The sequence below is a fragment of the Pan paniscus genome, chromosome 12, assembly GCF_029289425.2.
Source record: "Pan paniscus chromosome 12, NHGRI_mPanPan1-v2.0_pri, whole genome shotgun sequence".
NCBI classification, from domain to species: domain Eukaryota; kingdom Metazoa; phylum Chordata; class Mammalia; order Primates; family Hominidae; genus Pan; species Pan paniscus.
Genome location: NC_073261.2, coordinates 57770723 through 57798640, shown reverse-complemented (window position 1 = coordinate 57798640; position 27918 = coordinate 57770723). Strand labels below are relative to the sequence as shown.

Below are 27918 nucleotides of genomic sequence, written 5' to 3'. Positions count from 1 at the left end.
CTTGCATCCCAGGGCTGAAGCCCACTTGATCATGGTGGATAAGCTTTTTGATGTGCTGCTGGATTCAGTTTGCCAGTATTTTATTGAGGAATTTTGCATCAGTGTTCATCAAGGATATTGGTCTAAAATTCTCTTTTTTGGTTGTGTCTCTGCCTGGCTTTGGCATCAGGATGATGCTGGCCTCAGAAAATGAGTTAGGGAGGATTCCCTCTTTTTCTATTGATTGGAATAGTTTCAGAAGGAATGGTACCAGTTTCTCCTTGTACCTCTGGTAGAATTTGGCTGTGAATCCATCTGGTCCTGGACTCTTTTTGGTTGGTAAGCTATTGATTATTGCCACAATTTCAGCTCCTGTTATTGGTCTATTCAGAGATGCAACTTCTTCCTGGTTTAGTCTTGGGAGAGTGTATGTGTCAAGGAATTTATCCATTTCTTCTAGATTTTCTAATTTATTTGCGTAGAGGTGTTTGTAGTATTCCCTGATGGTAGTTTGTATTTCTGTGGGATCGGTGGTGATATCCCCTTTATCATTTTTTATTGAGTCTATTTGATTCTTCTCTCTTTTTTTCTTTATTAGTCTTGCTAGTGGTCTATCTATTTTGTTGATCCTTTCAAAAAACCAGCTCCTGGATTCATTAATTTTTTGAAGGGTTTTTTGTGTCTCTATTTCCTTCAGTTCTGCTCTGATGTTAGTTATTTCTTGCCTTCTGCTAGCTTTTGAATGTGTTTGCTCTTGCTTTTCTAGTTCTTTTAATTGTGATGTTAGGGTGTCAATTCTGGATCTTTCCTGCTTTCTCTTATGGGCATTTAGTGCTATAAATTTCCCTCTACACACTGCTTTGTATGTGTCCCAGAGATTCTGGCATGTTGTGTCTTTGTTCTCGTTGGTTTCAAAGAACATCTTTATTTCTGCCTTCATTTCGTTATGTACCCAGTAGTCATTCAGGAGCAGGTTGTTCAGTTTCCATGAGTTGAGCAGTTTTGAGTGAGATTCTTAATCCTGCGTTCTAGTTTGATTGCACTGTGGTCTGAGAGATAGTTTGTTATAATTTCTGTTCTTTTACATTTGCTGAGGAGAGCTTTACTTCCAAGTATGTGATCAATTTTGGAATAGGTGTGGTGTGGTGCTGAAAAAAATGTATATTCTGTTGATTTGGGGTGGAGAGTTCTGTAGATGTCTATTAGGTCTGCTTGGTGCTGAGCTGAGTTCAATTCCTGGGTATCCTTGTTGGCTTTCTGTTTCGTTGATCTGTCTAATGTTGATAGTGGGGTGTTAAAGTCTCCCATTATTAATGTGTGGGAGTCTAAGTCTCTTTGTAGGTCACTCAGGACTTGCTTTATGAATCTGGGTGCTCCTGTATTGGGTGCATATATATTTAGGATAGTTAGCTCTTCTTGTTGAATTGTTCCCTTTACCATTATGTAATGGCCTTCTTTGTCTCTTTTGATCTTTGTTGGTTTAAAGTCTGTTTTATCAGAGACTAGGATTGCAACCCCTGCCTTTTTTTGTTTTCCATTTGCTTGGTAGATCTTCCTCCATCCTTTTATTTTGAGCCTATGTGTGTCTCTGCACGTGAGATGGGTTTCCTGAATACAGCACACTGATGGGTCTTGACTCTTTATCCAATTTGCCAGTCTGTGTCTTTTAATTGGAGCATTTAGTCCATTTACATTTAAAGTTAATATTGTTATGTGTGAATTTGATCCTGTCATTATGATGTTACCTGGTTATTTTGCTCATTAGTTCATGCAGTTTCTTCCTAGTCTCAATGGTCTTTACATTTTGGCATGATTTTGCAGTGGCTGGTACCAGTTGTTCCTTTCCATGTTTAGCGCTTCCTTCAGGAGCTCTTTTAGGGCAGGCCTGGTGGTGACAAAATCTCTCAGCATTTGCTTGTCTGTAAAGTATTTTATTTCTCCTTCACTTATGAAGCTTAGTTTGGCTGGATATGAAATTCTGGGTTGAAAATTCTTTTCTTTAAGAATGTTGAATATTGGTCCCCACTCTCTTCTGGCTTGTAGAGTTTCTGCCGAGAGATCAGCTGTTAGTCTGATGGGCTTCCCTTTGAGGGTAACCCGACCTTTCTCTCTGGCTGCCCTTAACATTTTTTCCCTCATTTCAACTTTGGCGAATCTGACAATTATGTGTCTTGGAGTTGCTCTTCTCGAGGAGTATCTTTGTGGCGTTCTCTGTATTTCCTGAATCTGAATATTGGCCTGCCTTGCTAGATTGGGGAAGTTCTCCTGGATAATATCCTGCAGAGTGTTTTCCAACTTGGTTCCATTCTCCCCGTCACTTTCAGGTACACCAATCAGACGTAGATTTGGTCTTTTCACATAGTCCCATGTGTCTTGGAGGGTTTGCTCATTTCTTTTTATTCTTTTTTCTCTAAACTTCCCTTCTCACTTCATTTCATTCACTTCATCTTCCGTCGCTGATACCCTTTCTTCCAGTTGATTGCATCAGCTCCTGAGGCTTCTGCATTCTTCACGTAGTTCTCCAGCCTTGGTTTTCAGCTCCATCAGCTCCTTTAAGCACTTCTCTGTATTGGTTATTCTAGTTAAACATTCTTCTAAACTTTTTTCAAAGTTTTCAACTTCTTTGCCTTTGGTTTGAATTTCCTCCCGTAGCTCGGAGTAATTTGATCGTCTGAAGCCTTCTTCTCTCAGCTCGTCAAAGTCATTCTCCCTCCAGCTTTGTTCCGTTGCTGGTGAGGAACTGTGTTCCTTTGGAGGAGGAGAGGCGCTCTGCTTTTTAGAGTTTCCAGTTTTTCTGCTCTGTTTTTTCCCCATCTTTGTGGTTTTATCTACTTTTGGTCTTTGATGATGGTGATGTACAGATGGGTTTTTGGTGTGGATGTCCTTTCTGTTTGTTAGTTTTCCTTCTAACAGACAGGACCCTCAGCTGCAGGTCTGTTGGAGTACCCGGCCGTTTTTTTTTCTTTTAGACAGAGTCTTGCTCTGTTGCCCAGGCTGAAGTGCAGTGGCCCGATCTCTGCTCACTGCAACCTCTGCCTGTTGGGTTCAAGCGATTCTCCTGCCTCAGCCCCCCGAGTAGCTGGAATTACAGACATGTGCCACCATACCCGGCAATTTTTTTTTGTATTTTTAGTAGAGATGGGGTTTCACCATATTGGTCAGGCTGGTCTTGAACTCCTGACCTCATGATCCACCCACCACGGCCTCCCAAAGTGCTGGGATTATAGGTGTGAACCACCTCACCTGGCCTAATTTCTTCTTTAGCTGGGGAAAAAGAAGTATTTAAAAACACTTGAATTGAATTGAATGGAATTTGGCCCATAGCCAAAGGGCCCTAGCACAGCTATTCCCATCTTTTTTGAGGTAATCAGAATTTAAATACAGTTGGGCCTCCACATTTGTGGGCTCTGCATCCACATCTACATCCAGGGATTCAACTGACTTTTGACTGAAAATAGTTGAGAAAAAAAAAAAGGATTATTTTATCTGTCCTGAAAATGTACAAACTTTTTGTTGTCATTATTCCCTAAATAATACAATATAGCAACTATTTACATAGCATTTACTTTGTATTAGGCATTATAAGCAATCTAGAGATTATTTAAAGTATATGGGAGGATGTGTATAAGTTATATGCAAATACTATACTATTTTATATTGGAGACCTGAGCATCTGTAAATTTTGGTGCCTGTGAGGATCCTGGAACCAATCCTCTGTGGATACCGAGATACAACTGTGTAACTCAAGATATACACCCTTCTTTCCCACAGGAGAAGCAGGACTATAAAGATCTATGAAGATGGGGAATATAGTATTAGGGAATAATTTGTTTCTAAAAACAGCAGCAACATAATCAATAGTCTAGACCAGAAGTGTTTAGTGAGATGTATCCCTAGACTTTTATTTCCTCTTGTGTAAGCTCAGTTTTAATTTTAAGCAAACCAATTTTTCAAATTATGTGGAGGCTTCTGTTTAATCTTTTATTTTGCAATTTAAAAATTGATGTATAAATTCTTAGAAGAAGATATACAAATGGCCAACAGACCTATGAAAAAATGCTCAACATCACTAACAATCAGGGAACTGCTAATCGAAACCACAAGGTGATAACTCCTTACTCCTGCAAGAATGGCCATAATAAAAAAAATCAAAAAACAGATGTTGGTGTGGATGTGGTGATCAGGGAACACTTCTACACTGCTGGTGGGAATGTAAACTAGTACAACCACTATGGAAAACAGTGTGGAGATTCCTTAAAGAATTTAAAAGTAGAATTACCATTTGATCCAGCAATCCCACTACTGAGTATCTACCCAGAGGAAAATAAGTCATTATACGAAAAAGATACTTGCACACGCATGTTTATAGCAGCACAATTTGCAATTGCAAAATTGTGGAACCAACCCAAATGCCCATCAATCGATGAGTGGATAAAGAAACTGTGGTATATATACTCGATGGAGTACTACTCAGCCATAAAAAGGAATGAATTAATGGCATTTGCAGCGATCTGGATGAGATTGGAGATTATTATTCTAAGCGAAGTAACACAGGACTGGAAAACCAAACATTCTATGTTCTCACTGATATGTGGGAGCTAAGCTATGAGGACACAGTGGCATAAGAATGATGCAATGGACTTTGGGAACTCAGTGGGAGAGGGTGGGAAGGGGATAAGGGATAAAAGACCACAAATTGGGTGCCGTGTATACTACTCAGGTGATGGATTCATCAAAATCTCACAAAGCACCACTAAAGAACTTACTTGTGTAACCAAATACCACCTGTACCCCAATAACCTATTGAATAAATAAATAAATAAATAAAAATAAATTCCAGATGGGAATTCCAGACACTTCTTAAAAATAAAATAAAATAAAATGAAATAAAATTGAAGTATAGTCCACATAACATAAAATTAACCACTATAAAATAAACAATTCAGTGGCATTTAGTACACTCACAATGTTATGCAACCACCAATTACATCAAGTTCCAAAACATTTTCATCATCCCATTAAGCAGTGTCTTAGTCATCTTTCACTGCTATAACAAAATACCATAGACTGGGTGACATAAATGACAGACATTTATTTCTCACAGTTCTGGAGACTGGGAAGTTCAAGATCAGGGTGCTGGTGTGGAAAGGTTCTTGCTGAAGGCCCTCTTCCTGGCTTGCAGATGGCTGCCCTCTTGCTGTATGGGAGGAAAAATAATTTTCTTCTCCACCCTTCTGGAGATCTTAGCTGGACTCTGTAAAAAAGATAAATTAACAAGAGAAAAACAAACAAAGTTTAATAACATGTATACCTCCTGTATACTTAGGAGTTGACCCAGAATGATGAGTAAATCTCTAGAGATGATCTCAAAGAGTTGTCTTAGACTTTAGGCCTAAATACCATCATTCTCTGAGATAAAGAAAGAAGGGTGTGTGGGGCTGGGTGCAGTGGCTCATGTCTGTAACCTCAACACTTTGGGAGGCTGAGGCTGGAGGACCGCTTGAGCCCAGGAGTTTGAGATCAGCCTGGGCAACACAGGGAGACCCTGTTTCTACAAAAAATTAAAAAATATATTAGCCAGGCTTGGTGGCATATGCTTGTGGTTCCAGCTACTTAGGAGACTGAGGTGGGAGAATTGCTTGTGCCCAGGAGGTTGAGGCTGCAGTGAGCCATGATCATGCTGCTACACTCCAGCCTGGGTAACAGAATGAGACCTTGTCTCAAAAAAATGAAGGAAGGAGGGAAGGAAGGAAGGAAGGAACGAAGGAAATGCCTCATTAAGAGATGGCCAAAAAAGCATCTTAAAACAAGGGTAAAGTTTCTTACACAGATTTAAGTCAATACTTTCTCCATTGATTGAGCCTCTAGTGATTTAGTTTAGTCATATTTTTCCTGATACAGAGAGGGAGATACCCTTACCAATGGAGATTTCCTTTATACATGTAAACTTCTCTTACAAAAGGGTAACTTTTCAGAACTTCTCTTGTGTCTAGCTTATCAAAATAACCAGTCCATATAATCTTATGCCCAAAGTACATATTCTTATCTCCTGCAATCATATTTTGGGATGGCATGTCCTGAACCCCATATTGCTATGTCTTTATATGGCAAAGGGAAAGCAAATACCAGTCTCTTCCTAATCTTATAGGGACACTAAGCCAATCATAAGGGCCTGCTCTGGACTGAATGTTTGTGTCCCTCCAAAATTCATATGTTGAAACCCCAATTCCTAGTGCGATGGTATTTGGAGGTGGAGGAGGTAATTAGGTTATCAAGGTGCAGCCCTCATGGATGGGATTAATGCCCTTAGAAGAAGAAACACAAGAGAGATGGTCTCTATTTCTATCATGTGAGGATACTATAAGAAGAGAATCATTTGCACCAGACGGCAAATATGCCAGCACCTTTATCTTGGACTTTACAACCTCTAGAATGGTTGGTTGTTTAAGCCACTCAGTCTATGTTAATTTGTTTTAGCAGTCCTACTAATTAAGAAAGGACTACCCTCATGTCCTCCTCTAAACCTCGTTACCTCCTAAAGGACCCATCTCCAAATACCATCACATAGGGGGCTAAGGCTTCAATATGTGGATTTTGGGGGGACACAGGCATTCAGTATATGACAAACAGTCATTCCCCATTCTCCCTTACTCCAGCAACCACCATTTGCTTTTTTGTATCTATGGATTTTCCTACTGGGGATATTTAATAAAAAAGGAATCATACAGTATGCGGCCTTTTGTGACTGTCTTCTTTCACTTAACGTAATGTTTTTAAGGGTTATCCGTGTTTTAGCGTGTATCTGCAGTTCATTCTTTTTTATTGCCAAATAATATTCCATTCCTTCACTTCATCCGTTCATCAGTCAATAGACATTTTGATGTTTTTGGCTATTGTGAATAATGCAGTTATTAATATTCATGTACAAATTAATAAGTGTACATATATTTTAATTCTCTTGGGTGTATATGTAAAAATGAAATTTCTGGGTCATATAATTCTATATTTAACTAGTTGAGGAAATGCCAATTTTTTTCCTTAATGCCAAAATGGCTGCACCATTTTACATTCTTGCCATCACTGTATTATGAAGATTCTAGTTTCTCTACATCCTCATCAATGGTTGTTAGTCTCCTTTTAAAAAAAAAAATAGCTATTCTAGTGCATATAAAGTGGTATCTCATTGAGGTTTTGATTTGCATTTCCCCTGCTTTTTCTTTGTTTAAGTAGGGTCTTGCTCTGTTGCCCAGGCTGGTCTTGAACTACTGGCCTCGAGCAATCATCCTGCCATGGCCTCCCAAAGTGCTGGGATTACAGGCATGAGGCATTGTGCCCACTCTGCATTTCCCATTGGCTAATGGTGTTAAGTATGTTTGTATGTGATTACTGGCCATTTGTATATCTCCTTTGGAGAAATGTCTATTCCAATCACTTGTGCATTTAAAAATAGGGTTATTTGTCATCTTGTTGTTGAAGAATTCTCTCTATATTTTATTTTACTTTCACTTAAAAAAATTTTTTTTGAGACAGGGCCTCACTCTATCACCCAGGCTCAAGTACAGTGGCATGATCATAGTTCCCTGCAGCCTCAAAAGGATTGTCCCACCTCAGCTTCCTGAGTAGCCAGGAGTACAGGCACATGCCACCACATACGCAACTAATTTTTAATTTTTTTATAGACATAGGGGCTTGCTATGTTGTCCAGGCTAGTCTGAAACTCCTGGCCTAAAGTGGTCCTTCTGACTTAGTCTCCCAAAATGCTGGGATTACAGGTGTGAGCCACTGTGCCTGGTTCTACATATTTTGGATACTAGACCCCTATTAGATATATGATTTGTGAATGTTTGTTCTCATTCTGTGGTTGTCTTTTCACTTTCTTGAGATAGTGTCCTTCGGTGCCAAAAGCTTTTAATTTGATAAAGTCCAACCTATGTGTATTTTTTCTTTGGTTGCTTAGATGACTCGCTTTTGCTGCTTGTTGTACGTTGGGCCTTTCCTTTTTAAGTGACTTTTCTGAATGAATTCTGTAATGTCTGTATTCTTTGTCATGTGTGGTAACTGAAGTTTCTGTTCTATGAGCTTAGTGGTCACCTAATGATTGGACAGAGATTTTCTTAGACACCTGGAACTAAAAATTCTTCCATTTTTTTCTAAGGGCTCTGTGTGTATTGAGGCATGCCTTCAAAACTCAGCCTAGCACAGCTTACAACTTTGCCTTGGGCTTCACTTTCTTTTTGTACAGAGTCTCAGGGTCAGCCAAAAGTAAGAGCCTTTTTACATCTTTCTTGAGCATGTGCACAGCTCTGGGCAAGCATGTGGCTTTCTAGATTCCCAGAAATATGTGGAAGTGTTTTAAAGCTTTTCATTCCCCATTCTTTCTTTTCAAGTTTTGAGGTCAGTCTATTGTTTGCCCAACTATTATTCATTGCCTTTGGCAATAATGATTAAAACTTTTGCCTATAATTGTTTTTGACAAATGCCCCCCTGGTTAGCAGCTTTAGCTTTAACAGTGGGTAAGTATTGAGTCATGTAAGATAAAGATAAGGCTTTCAAGCAGTCTTCCAGGAAGTCACCAGATAGGTTACATAATGACAAATTTTTTGTGAATACAGTTAATCCACTTCCAGTGGTGCTGGGAATATAGGCTATTATTTCCAAGACTACTGCTGGGCCTGGGAGAAGGGCTTGCACTAGGGTAAATTGAAACCCCACAATGCTTGTTGTTCTTACAGTTTTTTGTTTGTTTGTTTGTTTGTTTGTTTGTTTTTCGAGACGGAGTCTCACTCTGTCGCCAGGCTGGAGTGCAGTGGTGCCATCTCAGCTCACTGCAACCTCCGCCTCCTGGGTTCAAGCGATTCTCCTGCCTCAGCCTTCTGAGTAGCTGGGACTATGCCACATGCCACCACACCTGGTTAGTTTTTGTATTTTTAGTAGAGATGGGGTTTCACCATGTTAGCCAGGATGGTCTCAATCTCTTGACCTTGTGATCCACCTGCCTTGGCCTCCCAAAGTGCTGGGATTACAGGTGTGAGCCACCACGCCTGGCCCTTACCTAGTTTTTTTTTTAATAAGTTCTTATATTACTCAATCTCTGGCTAATTTCCAGAGTTCCAAAAAAGTTAATTTTGAAAGATTCTGACAGTTTATTTTTTGTTGCTTTCATAGGGGGCAAAACTCCTGAGTTTCTTACTCTGCCATTTTTCCTGATGTTCTATTTAATCTTGAATAATCATACTCACACTGGATTTTTGAGGATGTTCTGCAGTATTTCAAACACTTTCATATCCATCTTCTCATTTTATTCTTATAGTAAACTTTGTAGCTGAGAAGTAAACATCCCTTTTATGGAGGAGAAATGTAAGGTGTCCTGCAGGCAGTTACTCTGTCTTCTGTGTGCCCCAGCTTCTCTATCATATCATCCCATTAATTTAGATTAATTTTTTATAGCTAGACAATAAACTCCAAGACAGAATAGATAATGTTATTGTCTCCTTGAGTCCAAGCACATAGCATAGCTTTTATTCTAGAACAGAGTACATGTTTTGGAATTTAAAAATGAATGAAAAATAAAGTTTAATGTTTAAGACCTCTTTCCTGATGAAATAATTTGTGTCCTGCAGTGTTAGACCTGAAAGTGTCCTCAGGGGCTACATGGGGAGGAAATAGATTGCACAGGACTTAGCTTCCTATCTCAATGTTTCAACAGAACCATTCCCCCTTTAGTCGTCTCTCTCCTAATGTTCATTTGACAAATATTAATGGAGCTCCTACTATGAGTCTGGCCTGATAAAAGAAGTTACAAAGAGAAATTAGGAAAGCAGAGACCTTGTCATGGAATTTACATTGATGAGACAGAAAATAAAAATGAAAAAGCATATAATTTCAAGTGGAAATAAATGATAAAAAAATAAAGCAGAACAAGGTAGGAAGGCACTGGGGAACACAAAATGATTTTAGATAGGGTTATCAGAGGTGTCCTCTCTGAGGTGATATTTAAGCAAAGATATGAATGAAATGAAGGTCAGGTCATCTGAAGATATGGGGGAAATGTTCCAAGCAAGGGGAGCAGCAGGTGGCAAGACCCTGAGTTGGGAGTGAGGTTAGCATGATTCAGGAATGACAAGACCACAGTGGCAGAGGTGGGATGAACAAGGGCAGAGTGCCATAGGAGAGAGTGGTAGAGATCAACAGGGTGGGGCCATGCTGTATTTTGCAAGTCAGTGCTGCTACGTTAGATTTGTCTTGAACAAATAGTATTTTGGCTAAAGTAAAAGTTTGAAAAGCACAAATCTTATGTTAAAATTTATTATTATATATTTACTTGCTCCTTCCTTCCCTTTCTCCTTGTCTCCCTCCCTCTCACCTTTCCTTCCTTCCTCCCTCCCTTCCTCCCTCCTTCCCTCTCTCCCTTCCTTCCTTCTTTCCTTCCTTCCCTCCCTCCCTCGCTCCCTTCTGTTCTTTTCTTTCTTTTTATTTATCTTCCCTATCAACAGAGTCTAGATCATGTCTTCTTTACCTGTGATTAACACAGGACCTGGCACATAGAGGGTAATCAAATGATATTTTTCTGAATGAGTGAGAAAATTGAGACCCAGAAAGGCCAAGTAGCATTTTTAAGGCCACCCAGATAGTGACAGAACAAAATCCAGATTTGTGTTTAGCTCATCTTCTGTCACTTTACCACATCAGTTGCATGGAATTAAAAACAGATCCAAAGATTTTATAATTAGTGTATGTGGTTTGTTTTCTGTTACTGACTCCAAGTATAATCTAGTCACACAATCACACGGCTAAGATATTAGTGAAAGACGATTATTGTTTCATTGGGTTAAGGAGAAAGGTTTCCTGGTGACAGTTAGCATCAAAGATATACTGTGTTATAAAGAACCACAGGGTGTGATTGAGGTAGGATGGAGGAGGGACTGCTCTATTGGTACAGTGTCCTGTATCAGGGAGGGATAGTTTGGTTGCAGTCTTTCCTTAATTAGAGGAGGAGAGATAAGGGGAAAATATCATCAAGAAAATGAAAAGTTTTCAAAGTAGAAAATGCCACATTTTCTACTTTGCAGATGCAAAGGCCAGGAAGCAGACAGAGTCAGAAAACAAATTGTCTAGAATGACCCACAGTGCTCTGGAGTACTTTAATGTGATTGGCCAAGGCTTGAAGCATCTCTTCTGGCAGCAGCCCAAGAAGTCATCCATGTCTCCATGTGATGTGCAGAAAATTCAGGCAGATCCAGAACCTGAAATAGATCTGGAAAGCCAGAACACATGTGCTGAGATTGAGAGTAGCCCCACCTCCCACCCCACAGCTCTGAATCAGTTCCTGCAACAAATCCAAGTACCATTCAAGATGAAGACAAGACAAATTTTTATGGCAGGCAGGGCAAGCCAGAGGCCTCAAAGGAAAGTCTCAAAATCAGTAGGGTATACGGCCAGGATATGGCAGCTATCAAGCAGTCAAGCCAACCTAGGTTTTCTTCATCTGTGACTAATGCTCCTACCAGCTCAGCTGTGGTGGAAATAGCTTGTGCTGCTGCTACATGTCAATCAGGAGAGGAGGCAACTGCAGAATAGATGGAGCATTTGGAAGTAAGCACTCTTGCTCAGATCTCTAGTGCAGTATCCACCAACACTGATGGCAACATCCACCCAGGTCTCATCGATGGAACACTAGGTGCTCAGTGCACAAAAGCCGCTATTGCTGCCCTGCAAGAGGAGATCCTGAAGCTGACAGAATAGATTGACATTGTACCAACAGCCCAAAGGATGACGTTGACAAGTACCTAATGCTTGCCAATAGTGCAGGCAAGCAACAGGTGGTCCACATCAAACAGGTCTCTGAGAAGAACCTGAAATCTTTCCAAACCATCTTTCATCTGCAAAAACAAGCTTGAGGACTACCACTGGAAGTTTCAGAAGGTGGAGCAGAATGGGTTCTGTGGCAACCAAAGGACATCTTCAGGAATATGCACCAGGGTCTAAAGCATATGGGAGCAAAGCTGATCGGCTTCAGTGAGAGTGTGGTTAATGGTGTCAAAGTAGGCTTTCTGGCTTCTCCTAGGCCACTCATTCAGTGATAGGGGCTGTGTCTCAAAGCCCAGGGAACTCACTTCATTGATTTGGAACAAATTTAGCAGTGCGGAAGACATCTCTAACCTGGTGTCACAAAGAATCATGCAGTTTTAGAGCTAGAAGGGACCTTAGAGATTATGCCAAAGCTGAATCTGAGAGAAGGTAAGCAAGTTTCACACCATCATACAGATAACAATGAGTAGAAATGTGAACTGTGTACTCTAGCCTTCCATGTTGGGTCCTCTTCATTTAAGTGAATATAGAATGGTGGAATGTAAAATGAGATGTAAATGATCATCCACTGGCAAGCTGAATTGATAAAGCACAGGCTTTAAAATAAGGCCAAGTATTGATCCAATGGACAAAATCTGGGCCACTGCTAGTGCTTAATATGTCTCTGTGCAAACTAGAAAAGGATGCAGCTTCTACTAGATGAACTCGGGCCACAGAAAGGCTATCTATCAGCATGGCATGAGGCACATGGGCTGAGCTTCAGTCCCCATTCATCTTCCTGTCTGCATTTTGTATGGGCTGCACTCTGCACTGCCTTACCCAGCAGACTGGCAGAATGGGGAGCAGTTTCAGGGAAGCCTTAGCAGACTGGAGGAGAGTGCAGAGTGGTTCATTAGCAAGGAGTTAACTAATTTTCCAATTTCTGTGGCTCCAGGAAAGATCAGTCTGTTCCCCAAATATCTCTCCCACTCACCATCAGGCTACTACAATTCTACCATAGAAGGTCAATCCTAAGGCTTATAGCTTGATCAACGTAATAAATGAAAAACATCCTTTGTAAAATATCGGGGGAACCTGCCCCCAATATTTCAACTTAGGTTCTTTCTATTTTCCATAAGTGTTGGCTGGCTGAGAATCAAAGAGAAAGAGTACAAAGAGAGGAATTTTACAGCTGGGCCTCCAGGGGTGACATCACGTATTGGTAGGACCATGTTGCCCACCTGAGCCTTAAATCCAGCAAGTTTTATTAAGGATTTCAAAAGAGGAGGGGGTGCAAGAACAGGGGGTAGGTCACAAGATCCCATGCTTCAAAGGGCAAAAAGGAGAACAAAGATCACATGCTTCTGGGGAAACAGGACAAAGGCAAATTGAGAACTACTGATAAGGGTCTGTGTTCAGCTGTGCACATATTGTCTTGATAAACATCTTAAACAACAGAAAACAGGGCTCGAGAGCAGAGAACTGGTCTGACCTCAAATTTGCCAGGGTGGGGTTTTTTCCCCACCCTAATAAGCCTGAGGGTACTGCAGGAGACCAGGGCATATTTCATTCCTTATCTCAAACGCATAAGACAGACACTCCCAGAGCGGCCGTTTATAGACCTCCCCCCAGGAATGCATTCCTTTCCCAGGGTCTTAATTATTAATATTCCTTGCTAGGAAAAGAATTTATTTATATCTTCCCTACTTGCACATCCGTTTATAGGCTCTCCGCAAGAAGAAAACTATGGCTCTATTCTGCCCAACCCCGCAGGCAGTCAGACCTTATGGTTGTCTTTCCTTGTTCCTTGAAAATTGCTGTTATTCTGTTTTTTTTCAAGATGCACTGATTTCATATTGTTCAAACACACATGTTTTACGGTCAATTTGTACAGTTAACACAATAGTGATCCTGAGGTGTGAGGTACATTCTCAGCTTATGAAGATAACAGGATTAAGAGATTAAAGTAAAAACAGGCATAAGAAATCATAAAAGTGTTAATTTTGGGAACTGATAAATGTCCATATTAAAATGAAATCTTCACAATTTATGTTCTTCTGCCGTGGCTCCAGCTGGTCCTTCCATTCGGGGTCCCTATCTTCCCACAACAGTAAAACAACTAGTAATAACAAGTATTAGAGAAGACGAGTTGTGGAGTCACAGTTGATAATCTTTAAAAACTGGCAGCAAATCAATATTTACCAGTAGGTAAGAAATTGAGGTATATCCATACAATGGAACACTACATTGAGCAACTAAAAAGAAAGAGGTGAATCCATTATATATGCAATGGTATAGAAAGGATACACATTGATAAGTAAATAAAGCAAACTGCAGAAAATAATATAACATATATATTTATTTAAGACATGGTCTTGCTCTGTCACCCAGGCTGGAGTGCAGTGGTGTGATCAAGGCTCACTGCAGCCCCAACTTCCCAGGCTCAAGCAATCCTCCCACCTTAGCCTTCCAAGTAGCTAGTTTTTATTTTCAGTAGAGACAAGGTCTTGCTATGCTGCCCAGGCTGGTCTCAAGCTCCTGGGCTCAAACAACCATCCGGCCTTGGCTGCCCAAAGTGCTGGTATTGCAGGTGTGAGCCACTGTGCCCAACCTACTTTTTTGTTTAATAGAAGTATATAACATATGTATATACAATCTCCCTGATATATATATATATACACACACACACACGAAATCCCCCAATTTGTTCACTTCACTGACGTACAAAATGAGATCACATTCCTTTTACCATTTGGTGTCAATGCCACTGAGCCTGTAAGTCAACCCATTATAAGAACTACCTTCTTGTTTTCACAGTGTCCTCCCAGGAAAACGCCAAGATTCTCCAAGACACTTTCGTATCCTAAGCCCTGTTCTGTTTGTTCTTGTGTAGTAAATTGGCAAATTTGGCAGTACAGAAGACATCTCTAACCTGATGTCACAAAGAATCATGTCTGGCCCATACAGAGTATTCTAACTAACCATGTAAGCCACTAGAATGTTAAACTAATGCTCTGGCACTGAGGTGGGTATCTTGAGCATTTGTGACTTTACAGTTTATTATCTGTATTGGTTAAAATATATATGAACATATGCTAATATCACATTAATGAATTCTGTAAAAGGTTATTTTAAGACACTCTGTATTTAGAAAAATACCTATACCAAAACTGCTAATAGTGGAATTAGTAATAAAGGTAAGTGTGAGAAATTTTGTTTCTTATATTTCATATGGTTTGAAATTGTTATTACAATACATATGACTTTTGTGACTACAGACAAAACTTGAAGACATTGTGTGTGTGTGTGTGTGAAGCCATTCTTGCATTACTCTAAATAAATACCTGAGACTGGGTAATAAGAAAAGATGTTTAATTGGCTCACAGTTCTGCAGGCTCTATAGGGAACATAGTGGCATGTGCTCCTAGGGGGGCCTCAGGAGCTTCCAATCATGGCAGAAGGCAAAGGGGGAGCACTCTGGCACATCACATGGCAAAAGCAGCAGTAAGAGGGAGCGGGGAGATGCCACACAACTTTAAAGCACCAAATCTCACAAGAACAGCACCAAGAGGATGGTGCTAAACCATTCGTGAGAAATTCACCCCTATGATTCAATTTCCTCCGACTAGGCCCCATTTCCAACATGGGGGATTACAATTTGACATGAGATTTAGAGAGGACACCTATCCAAATTATATCACATTGAAAATATATACATCATGTACTATGCCGAGTTAAACATTACTCTCACACACACACACATCCTTGTTCATGAAGATAGTATTTGATGCTGTGACAAAGAGAAAGAGAAAGAGAGAAAGCAGGCACAGGTGAGCAGGAGCTCTGGACACACCTGAGCTTGGATAAGATGACAGCATCGACAAGGAAAAAGCTGATGAAAAGGCCAGGGAGTTGAGGGCAAGGTGCTTCCATACAAAGTGGTGTTTTTGTCTTAGCAATTTCAACTCTTTATTCAAACCCTTCTTACTAAGTGGTGGCTTCCATTCTACTTTACATACTTTACAGAAAGTCTTAGTCCTTTTTGTCTCAATATTCCCAGTCCTCTCGTTTTCACAGTGCTCTGTAATTACTGGTTAATAAACATTGAAGCTGGTTTCATTAGGCCAACTGTATTGCTACAGCCTGGCTTTTGGCCAGTAATAAAAAGGGCTTTGGCATGTATTTCACTCCTTCCCAATATACACATGCATGCACACACACACATACACATGCACATGCAACTTGAAAATGATCTGAATGTAAGACAAGTTTTGAAATTTATTCAATACACCACATGAAAGACTAATTACACATTTTAAAGTAAAATCTCCTAGGTGTAATTTGAGTTCATCCTTCTCCTGAGCATGTCTCTCTTCAAGTACAGGCGGTCAGCACAGAACTCAGACACTTGACTTGACTTCAAATGATGTCACCTTCTTGGCCCGGTACCTCTGACTGTTTTCCTGGCGGCAGCTCAAACAAATGTCAGGCAGATCTAAAATCAGAAAAGGGGAAAATGGTTGTGTGGAATCAACTGCATCAACCTAGATTTATTACAAAGCAACTCTGGGCAGAATGCAGTAAAGGCTGAAGAATCTGAAAAAGCTCAAGATACTTCCAAAGTTACAGTGTTTATTTGAATTCTTAATTCAATTCACTAATCCAGTTTCCATGTTTACAGTTTATGTTCTTGGCTAACTTGATAGACAAAATGGTATCTCATTGTTTTTAGGTGGCATTTCTTTGATTACTGGTGAAGATAAGCATTTTAAAATACATTGTATTGTTATTTGTATTTATTTTGTGTTAATTGTCTATTTGTGTATTTTGCCCATTGTCTTTTGAGATATGAGTGTTTTCCTTATTAGAATGTAACATTACTTCATATATTAAGGATGTTGACCTTTTGTTTGCTATATCCATCATATTTTTTTTTGGTTTGACATTTATCTTTTAGTTTTGTTTATGATTTTGCTGACTTCCAAATGTTTGCATTTTAATGCAGAAATATCTATCAATCTTCTCCTTTGGAATATAATCTATTGCTTTTTTTGTGCATAGTAAAGCCTTCACCACTCTGAAATCAGATAAATGTTTATCAATATTTTCTTTCAGTTTTTGACTTTTTTTTCAATTGCTTATTTCCTTTCTTCCATAGTAAGACCCTTGGATTCCAACTATAGATAATAATAGGAAGTATCATAATTATTTATTTGCTTTATTCAAAAATACATATACAATACTCCTGAAATACAAATATTAATACTATCAATCCCCATATGATTATTGAAAACAGTCTGAAATATTTTTGAATATGCCCTCTTCATTATCTCTCAGTTTTTAAATAGTTATTATCTATATTGACATAGTGTAAAGCTGTTACATACTGTACTTTCTCTCTCTCTTTCAATTTTTATTTTAGATTCAGGGGGTACATGGGCCGGTTTGTTACCTAGGTATTTTGTGTGATGCTGAGGTTTGGAGTATGAATGATCTCATCACCCAGGTACTGAGCATAGTATCCAACAGTTAGTTTTTCAATCCTTGTCCCCCTCTCTCCCTTCCCCTGAGTAGTCCCCCGTGTCTATTGTTGCCATCTTTATAGCCATCAGTATCCAATGTTTAGCTCCCCAGTTTTTGACTTTTGGAATTTAACCCTTTAATCTTTCCACATTGCATTTTGGACTATAGCATGAGAGAAAATCTAAATAAATAATTTTCCCTAAGAGTTGAGTCCTCTATTTATTATTAGTTACTTCATCCTTTTTTCATTTATGAGAGTTAAAGCATTACACAAATAATATAAGTTCATTTTAAAAATCAGAAAATGCAGATAGTTGAAAGGAAGAGAAAAACACTTGCATTTTCTTTCCGCTCTGAGTGAATGTTAGCAGTTTGCTTTGTCCCTCCAGACCTTTTCTTCTCTGGATACATTTCCCTCCAAATGGAATCATATTGCAATATGGTTTTGCAGCCTGATGTTTTTCCATCCCGTAATATATCATGACTGTCTTTCCATGCCAATCAATATACCTTTGCAGCACCATGTCCTAATGAACGTTTCCTTGAGATCTACTATACGTTCCAAAAAGTACACATTTCATAAGTATACAGCAGGATGAATTTTTACCAGCTGAATACCTCCTTGTCATGAGCTACCAGATCAAAAAACAGAATATTTTTAGCACCTGAAAAGCCTCCTGAATGGCTCTTTCTAGTCACCTTTCTCTCCCAAGGGTAGCCACTGTCCTCCTATACTGACATTTAATAGCATAGATCCCATTCTTTTAAAAACAATTTTGTAGAGATAGGCTCTCACTCTGTTGCCCAGGCTGGTCTTGAACTCCTGCTCAAGCGATCCTCCCACTTTGGCCTCCCAAGGTTCTGGGATTACAGGCATGAGTCACCCGCCCAGCCTCACAGCCCCATTTTTGATAGCTATGTGGTGTTCCATCACACATATATGTATCATAACATACTTGGTATAAGTTAAACTGTATTCCCCAAAAGACTATGTTGAAATCCTAACCCCTAGTACCTGTGAATGTAACCTTATTTAGAAATAGGGTATTTGCAGATGTAATTGGGTTAAGTTGAGGTCATTAGAGTGGGTCATAACTCAATATGACCCATGTCCTTGTAAGAGAAAGAGGCCATCTGAAGACAGGGGCGATGCAGCTGTACGCGGAGGAAGGCCACAGGTGGATGGCACCCCCAGGAGCTAGGAAGAGACAAAGAAGGGTTCTGCCCAGAGCTCAGAGGAAGCATGCCTTTGTTGATAGCTTGATTTTGAACTTCAGCCTCTAGAAATATGCGAGAATACATTTCTGTTGTGTTAAGTCACTCCATTGTTATGGCAGCTCTAGGAAACTAATACACTATTTAACCCAATTCTGAATGATTTGGGGTTTTTCTAACATTTACAGTCTTATATATGAATACCTCTTTAATTTTTTTGCTTAGAAGAAACTGTAAGCATGGACTATCTGTATCGAAGAATGATAGTGGGAAATATTACTCAAAAGACAGTGGATATGAATCACCAAATTGCTACCTTTAAGTGTTGTACTCTGTGATACAGGTAGTATAGGCTGCTTCTTCTCTAATGCATTCTCCTGCAACTCCAGTCTCACCAGGATTCCCTGGACTGAGGGTACCACGGACCTACACACAGAGATAACTGACTCCTGCTTCCATCTACATAATGCAGAAAATCCCAATCCCTTATCACTGGGAGTCTCTGGGGAGTTTATATCCATGTTTTTAAATAATTCTGTTACATTCTTTCCCTCCTGCCCAACCCCTCAACACATCCTCTTATAAAGACTTTTGGGGGCCTGCTTGCGCTACTTTCCCTAAGACTGCACCAAGTCAGTAGCAAAGACCCATCTCATGCCTTCAAAAGCTGTGACCTCAAGGTGCCAGGGCACTGTGGCATTTCACGTGGCCTTCAGTGCATTAAAATCAGGCCATATTTCTCAAGGAGGGGCCTTTCCTTCCCCCTCTGCACCAGAAGCCCCAAGCAGCACTACCTGTGTTCTCCTGTCTCCCAGAGTCCCACTGCCCATGGCCCTGCCACCACTGGACTTAGGAAGACCAGAATCTGAGGCAGACACCATGTGTGGGCTCTGTCTCTGACCTTCACCTGTCTCCTCAACTGTCTCCATGTAAAATACTCCAGAATGGCGATTCCACTGAGCTATCAGACTTCACGCCCAGGCATATCCGGATCTTGACACCAGGTACATCTTATATTTACACTCATTATTTCTTATATTTTGATATTAATAGGGCAAATTTCCTCCTACTGCTCTTCTTTTACAAAACATTCTTGTAAGCTATTACCTGTTTATTCTTGTTGATAAACATATGAATAGTTTGCCGACTTCCAAAATAATCCCATGGAAAATATGTTCGGGGCAGAATTAGGCGAGTGAAACTAATGAAAGAGTTAACATTGTTTAGGTGTTTGGGTCCCCATCAGGAAGGAGGGGCGTGTGTCTGTACCTATCTGAGTCTTCCTTCATACCTCCTCCTTGGGGTGTGGGGAAGTGGAGAGGACCAGCAGAGAGCGGCCCACCGGATCAGCTGAGTGGGCTTTGGGAGACCAGTCAAGCTTACTGGCTCGCACGCTGCAGAGGTAATTGGAAAAGGAAGCAGGATGAGTTCTAAGCCAGCTCTGGCATCTTCCAGGAATCCTTTATTTCTTTCATAGCATTAGATGAGTGTATGCTGGAGAACAAATCTGATGAAAGCAGAAAATAAGCTGATTTAGTAAATTTGTCAGACAGGAGAAACTGTGGCTGGACTCTGGAGCCAAGGATCATGGAAAGGAGGGCAAAGTGAGGACAGGTAGATACGCATTGTGAGCATGGTGGGCCAGAGGAGTGCAGGGCGGGGGCTGGATTCTTATGGGAGCTCTGAGACTGGGATTCTTATGCGAGCTCTGAAATCCACCGGTACATTGGGCCGGTAGTTTCCCCATTTGAAAATCTGTTGGCTCCTTTCTCAACATGCATGTTCACCGAATGACCTCTAAGGCCCTCCTTGAATCGAGTTTCTCTGAGGTATTAGAGTTGACACATGCAACACGACTTGCATGGCTGAAGAAAAGCCCTAAGCCCTAAGATGTTAAAAATGTCCACGTCTGAACCCAAGGGGCATAATTATAGAATAAAATGATGAAAAAGTGAGAACTCAAAAGGCCTTTGGGATGATTCTTGCCGGTGGAATAGGAAAGAAAAAAATCCAAAGTAGCCCATGGACATCATTTAGAGTGGATGAACCTCTGCAAAGGAAGTACTTCCCAAACCAGTTATTTTGATCACGTGTGGCCAGGACTCCCTGGGATAGCAAAATCTCTCAGATATTATGGATCTCTCTGTGGGCAGGGTGAGGCAAGGCACTTCTGACTCTTGTGCCCACAGAATCTAATCACAGAGAAAATTTCCAGGCTTTTGGCATCCTTAGGGCAACAAGTTAAACAATTTTATCAATGGAGTTCCAGATTGTGTGTGTGGGGGCGGGGGGGAGGGGAGAGAAAGATGGTTTTGCTCTGTCACCCCCAGGCAGGAGTGCAGTGATGCCATCACAGCTCACAGCAGCCTTGACCTCCCAAGCTCAAGTGATTCTCTTACCTCAGAGTAGCTGGGACTAAAGGCGTGCTCCACCACGCCTTACTAATTTTTGTATTTTTTTTAGAGACAGATCCTACTATGTTGCCTAGGCTGGTCTCAAACTCCTGGGCTCAAGTGAATCTCCTGCTTTGGCCTCCCCAAGGGTTGGATTAGAGGCATGTGCCAGGATCAGATTTTGTTTTCCTTTCTTAAAAAAAAAAAAAAAAGTGCCAGATTTTGCTTTAAGCCAAGTTAGCCCTGGTTTAACTCTGTCACAGAGACAAATCATTAAAATTCTAATAGGATTAACTCCTCAGAGGGCCCCAGACAGATGCTTGTTTCCCAGATAGAGGAGGAGGTGGGGAGGGACAGAAAATAACATGCAGTCACCCAAACCGTTCTAATGAGTCCCCAGCAGGGCTTGCAGTGCAGAGAGCCTGACAGACTGCATCCACTCCCATTATTCCACTTCCCCTAAGGAGGTGCTAGGCCAATAAATCACCCCGGTTATGCCCTTCCTGACTCTGTCCCGAGAAGTTATCCATCACCTCCCTACGCTGAAGGTCAAACGTATCTTCATTGTGGCTAAATTCATTGTTAGCCTCAACTACCATTTCCTGCCAGATCTTTGAAGTGGAAAAGGAAAATTCTAAGTTCTGTGTGGTAGTCAGCCTCCAAGATGACCTCCATGTTAGCCTCCAGTGGTTCCACCTCTTGGCATTCACACACCTGTGTGGCTCCCTTTCCACATTGTACCAGGGTTTGTTTTGTGATGAACAGCATATAGCACACGTAGGAGAGTTTCACTGCCGCATTGTGAAGTCACCCAGGAAACCTAGAGCTATGCCCACATGGTAAGGAACTAAAGTCTCCAGCAATAGCCAGTAAAACACTGAGGCCTGGCAACAACCACATAAGTAAGCTTTGAGGTGCATCCTCCCTCACTTGAACACTCGGATGAGACTGCAGCCCTGGCTGATAGCTTGACTCCAATATCATGACAGACCTAGAGGTTGGGATCACCCAACTCAGCCACTCCCAGATTCTTAACCCTCAGAATCTATGAGATAATATATTTGTTTTAAGTTGCTATGTTTTGGGATGATTTGTTATGCACTATTAGATAGTGAATGCATTCCGTGATGCCTCATCAATTCTAGAGGCTATGAATTTTATCACAATCATTCATATCAAACCAGTATTGTTTTTTATTTTTGAGTAGAGACAAATGCAGTCAGGAAGACATACGCTACATGGAATGACAAATGAACATTTATGTATCTTGTGCCTAGCTCTGTTGTAAGTTCTTAGATTCTCAAACTCACTTGATAATAAGAATTGCCTGGAGCTGGGTGCAGTGGCTCACACCTGTAATCCCAGCACTTTGGGAGGCCAAGGTGGGAGGGTTGCTTAAAGCCAGGAGTTCGAGACCAGCCTGAGCAACATAATGAGGCCACATCTCTACAAAAAAACCTGAAAAACTTAGCTGGGCATAATGGCATGCACCTGCAGTCATAGCTACCCTGAAAGGCTGTGGTGGGAGGATGGCTTGAGCCCAGGAGGTTGAGGCTGCAGTGAGCTATGATTGTGCCACTGCACTCCGACCTGGGTGACAGAGTGAGACCCTGACTCTAAAGAAAGAAAATCACTTGGGGTGCTGCTTAAACATTTAGATTTCTAGGCCCCTTCCCTTGGTTTGAAGTGGGACTTAAGAATCAGTAGGTTCAACTACCACTCCAGATAATTCATATAATCAGGCAAGTCTGAAAAACATTGCAGAATAGGAAGCAAAAATGAATGAGACATAGCTCCTTCTCAGAAAGAGTGCAAGATGGAAAGCAAATTGGTGCACAAAAGTGCATTTAAAGAGAACCAACAAGACGTAAGGAAGACATGAAAACCATTGGAGGAATTAAGGAGTGCCTCCTGGAAGAAATGACATGTGAGCAAAGTCTCAAGATTAGTTATGACCCCATATGAGGCCAGATATAGAAAGAATCACCAAGGAATAGTAATAGCTGGCATTTCTCAGGTGCCTGCTAGGTGCCAGGCATTGTGCTAAGCATTTAACCCACCATATTTTATTTAATCCTCACCACAACCTTATGAAGTAGAAGCTATTGTCATTCCTAATTTCAAAAGAGGAAGGCTAGGTTTTGGTTACCACACTGCCCAAGGTGACACCGTTCACATGTGCAGAGCTAGGTAGAAAGGAGGCGGTACTCCTTATCTTATGCTCTTTCCCACTGTCCTCTTCCACCTTCCAGGTGACATGAGCCTCAGAGATGTGTAACAGCTGTGACATTTTTGCAAATGACAGGAGAAAGTGTCCAGGGAGGTATATGGGCCAGGGGAAGATACTGCATGAAGCATTGGAACTTGGCAGTGATTTCCTAGTGCAAGCTCAACTCATTCATTTTGTAAATGAGGAAAGAGAACCCCAGAGAAGGTATATGACTTGCCTAAAGTCATATACATTTTGTACCTTTAGTATATTTTGATAGTGGCAAAATGCACTAAAGATCCAGATCCCAGGCAGCACTCTCTTTCCACTACAGAAAACTGGAGGCCAACATCGTATAGGCCTTTGTGGATGCCTTGCTAAGGAGGTCCGAGCTATACTATAGGAGATACATTCAGTCATGGGCTGCATAATGACGTTTTGATCAAAGATGAACCACATATATGATGGTGGTGCCATAAGATTATAATACCATATTTTTACTGTACCTTTTCTATGTTTAGATATGTTTACCATTATATTACCATTGCCTATAGTATTCAGTATAGTAGCATACTGTTCCAATTTGTAGCCTAGGAGCACTAGGCTATACCATACAGACTAGGTGTATAGTAGGTTATACCATCTAGGTTTGTGTTAAGTACACTCTATGATAGTCACACAATGAAATTGCCTAATGATGCATTTCTCAGAACATATCCTCATTGTTAAGTGATGCATGGCTGCATATGTAAAATACACATAACATAAAATTCACCATGTTAACTGTTTAAGTTACAATTCAGTGACATTAATGCATTGACAATGTTGTGCAACCATCACCACTATCCATTGCCAGAACTTTTTCATCATCCCAAACGGAAACTCTGAACCCGTCGGATAATAATCTCCTATTCCCCCTCCCCCTCATCCCTTGGTAACAATCATTCTACCTTCTGACTTTATGAATTTGCCTATTTTAGGTATCTTATATATGTGGAATCATTCAATATTTGTTTTTTGTGATAGGCTTATTTAACTTAGCATCATGTTTTCAAGATTCACCCATGTTGTAGCATGTGTCAGTACACCATTCCTTTTTTCCCCATTTTCTCATTGTGGTAAAGTGAAAAAAAATATTTACCATTGTAACAGTTTTTACATATACAGTTCAGTGGTATTAAGTACATTCAGATTGTTGTGCAACCATTACCACTCTCCATCTTCATAATTATTTTCATTTTGCAAAACTGAAACTTTGTACCAATTAAACAATAGCTCCCCATTCCTCCTTCCCCAAGACCTAGGCAACCATCATCCTACTTTTTGTCTCTATGAATTTGACTACTCTAGCTACCTCATGTAAGTGGAATCATATAGTATTTGTCTTTTGTGACTGGCTTATTTCACTTAGCACAATGTCTTCAAGGTATATCCGTGTTGTATCAGAATTTCATTCCATTTGAAGGCTGAATAATATTGCATTCTGTGTATATACACACACACATACACATGAAGGGGCTTCAAAAATTCGGGGAACATGCATATTATGAAAAAAGTAAGCATGGATTTCAATTTTTGTTTGCACCCAAATAAACTCGTACTCATTTGTTACAAGATGTCTGAACAGGATCTAGTTTGAGTCACTAAGAAGGATAAGATATCAGTTTGAAAAGAGCCCCTGTCAGAGGAACATGAATTCTGAAAAATTGAAGCAACAGCAAACATGAAATTTATGGTGAAGCTTGGGTGGAAGAATGGTAAAATCACTGATACTTTACGAAGAGCTTTTTGTGGGCAATGACCCAAAGATATCAGCGGTTTACAAATGGATACTCATTTCAGGAAGGGACGAGAGGATGTTGAAGAGGAAGTCTGCAGCAGCAGACCATCCACATAATTTGTGAGAAAAAAATTAATCTTATTCATGCCCTAATTGAAGAGGACTGATGATTAACAGCATAAACAATAACCAACACCACAGACACCTCAGTTGGTTGAACTTACTCATTTCTGACTGGCAGATTAAAGTTGAGCACACTTTCCACTTGATGGGTGCCAAAATTGTTGTGACCAGATCAGCTGTAGACAAGAATAGAGCTTTCAATGGAAATACGAAACAAGCAGGATCAAGATCATGAAAGATTTCTTTGAAGAACTGTAATAACAGAAAAAACAGGGCTTTACAAGTGTGATCCAGAAGACAAAGCACAATCAAAGCAATGGCTACCAAGAGGTGGAAGTGGTCCAGACAAAGCAAAAGCAAACTAATCAAGAGCAAAGGTCATAGCAATAGTTTTTGGGGGATGCTCACAGTATTTTGCATGTGATTTTCTGTAGAGGGCCAAAGAATGAAATATCTGCTTATTATGAGGGTATTTTGAGAAATTAGCCAAAGCTTTAGCAGAAAAAATGCCTGAAAAAGCTCCACCAAAGAGTCCTTCTCCACCATGACAATACTACTGCTCATTCCTCTAATCAAACAAGGGCAATTATTAGCCATCCTTCTTACCATCCTGATTTGGCTCTTTCTGACTTCATTTCCTAATCTTAAAAAGTCTTTAAGGAGCAGCCATTTTTCTTACGTTAATAATGTAAAAAAAAAGGCTTCATTGACATGGTTAAGTTCCCAGGACCCATGCCAGGCCTGGTGGCTCATGCTTGTAATCCCAGCATTTGGGGAGGCTGAGGTGAGAGGATTGCTTGAGGCCATGAGTTTGAGACCAGCCTGAGCAACCTAGCCAGACCCTGTTTCAACAAAAAAATAAAAATAAATAAATAAAATAGAAAAATTCCCAGGATCCTTAGTCCTTTAGAGATGGACTAAATGTCTGCCATCATTACAAGAGCATCTTGAACGTGATGGAGCTTATGCTGAGAGCTAAAGTTTATGTATTTTTATCTTTTAATTCCATTTTCCCACAAACTTTTGGAAGTTCCCATGTGAGTGTATGTGTGTATGTGGAGCATTTTGTTTGTCCCTTCATCATTGATGGACATTTGGATTGTTTCCATGTTTTCACTATTGTGAATAATGCTGCTATGAACATGGATGTACAAACATGCCTTTGAGACCCTGTGTATTAGTTCACTTGCACGCTGCTGATAAAGACATACCGGAAACTGGGAACAAAAGGAGGTTTAATTGGACTTACAGTTCCACATGACTGGGGAGGCCTCAGAATCATGGCAGGAGGTGAAAGGCATTTCTTACGTGGTAGCATCAAGAGGAAACTGAGGGAAAAGCAAAAGTGGAAACCCCTGATAAACCCACAGGATCTCATCAGACTTATTCACTATCACGAGAATAGCATGGGAAAAACAGGCTCCCATGATTCAATTACCTTCCCCTGGGTCCCTCCCACAATATGTGGGAATTCTGGGAGATACAATTCAAGTTGAGATTTGGGTGGGGACACAGCCAAACCGTATCACCCTGCTTTTAATTTTTTGGGTTAGACACCCGGAAGTGGAAACACTCGATCATATGGTAATTGTATTTTTTGACTTTTTGAGGAAATCCTATACTGTTTTCTACAGTGGCTTCACCATTTTACTTTCCTACCGACAGTGCACAGGGTTCCAGTTTCTCCACATTCTCACCAACACTTGTTATCATTTCTTTTTACAGCTGGATAATATTCTGTTGCATGTATATACTATATGTATTTTGTTAATCCACTTAGCTGATGGACATTTGGGTTGTTTCTGTCTTTTGGCTACTGTGAATAGTGCTGCCATGAACATCAGTGTATGTGTGTCCCTGCTTTCAATAGTTTGGGGTTACATACCTTGGAGTGGGATTGCGGGACTATATGCCTCACGTTTTGAGGAATCTATGGGCTTGTAAAGGTAGACTGTGCTCTGTAAGTCAGCGCTGTCCGTCCCAGCCTTCTAAGCAGACATCCCTGGGCGGGGGTCCTTCCTCTCTCCAGTGTGCTACCCCGCCCCCTTGTTTGCTCTCCAGAAAGCACTTCTCTGAGCCTCTTTTACGGAGAGGTAGGGCAGCTGGCAACAAAGATGGCCCTGGTGTCCGTTCAGGCTGGCCCAGGGGACCAGGTTGGGGCCGGCCCCTGAGTGTCCCCTGAGGAGGTGTGTGGGCAGCGGGGGAGGCTCCTCGGTCCTTTGCAAGCTCGCGGCTGAGCGGGGCCGTGTCCGCCCACTCCGACGGCGCTGGGCTGCCAAGGTGAGCCCCCGAGGAGCCACGTGCCCCGAGGCGGGCACAGCCGCCCCGCATGGGTGCCCCCGGCGCGGGATTGACGCAGAGCCCTGCCCGGAGCCCCAGCGGCCCCGTTCCTGACCCAGGCGGCCGTTCCGAAGCCTGAGCCGGGCAACGCGCAGCCCGCCTGGCCCGGCTCCCTCCCGCGCGTCCTCGTCGCGAGCTGCCGCCTGGGAGCTCCAGACGCTCCCGCCCAGGGCGATCCGGACGCTCCCGCCCAGGGCGATCCCGGCCTCCGCAGCCCAGCTGGCGACACGCCTCGCCAGGAGCCCGCACCTCGGCGCCTCACGGCCACCGGAGGCGGGGACAGGGAGTCCGGCGCTGGCCGGGTCGGGGGATCTGCAGCGGCGGCGCGAAGGTAACTCCCCCGCCAGAGCCGGGAAAGAGCCCCGAGCAGAGGAGGAAGGGAGCGGGGACCTGCCCTTCGCCTGCCGGCTTCTGGAAGAAGCATCTCCTGATCCGGCCCGGGAATAAGAAACCCGGACCTTGCCTGCCGGGCTCCGCGATGCCGCAGGTACAGAGCGCGCCCTCCCGGGGAGGATGCTCCAGGGACCCCGCGCTGCACTGGCTGCGGCCGTGGGGTGCGGCGGCTTCTG

The 27918-nt window shown here is 41.6% G+C and overlaps 1 protein-coding gene across 7 annotated transcripts in view; it reads left to right on the top strand.

Moving 5' to 3' along the window:
• The window catches only part of PROKR1 (prokineticin receptor 1), a 79815-nt gene that overhangs the window by 37471 nt on the left and 14426 nt on the right, over positions 1-27918 (top strand). The window contains exons 6-7 of one of the 7 annotated variants that reach the window (XM_055107883.2): positions 11049-12216; positions 14584-14791. The exons of 3 other annotated variants lie outside the window; for them this stretch is intronic. The gene's annotated coding sequence lies outside the window, so the exon portion shown is untranslated. Of the gene's footprint in view, positions 1-11048; positions 12217-14545; positions 14792-26931; positions 27837-27918 lie in introns of those variants that run through there. 3 more of the 7 variants (XM_055107882.2, XM_063594902.1, XM_003830919.7) reach the window with 3 other exon arrangements.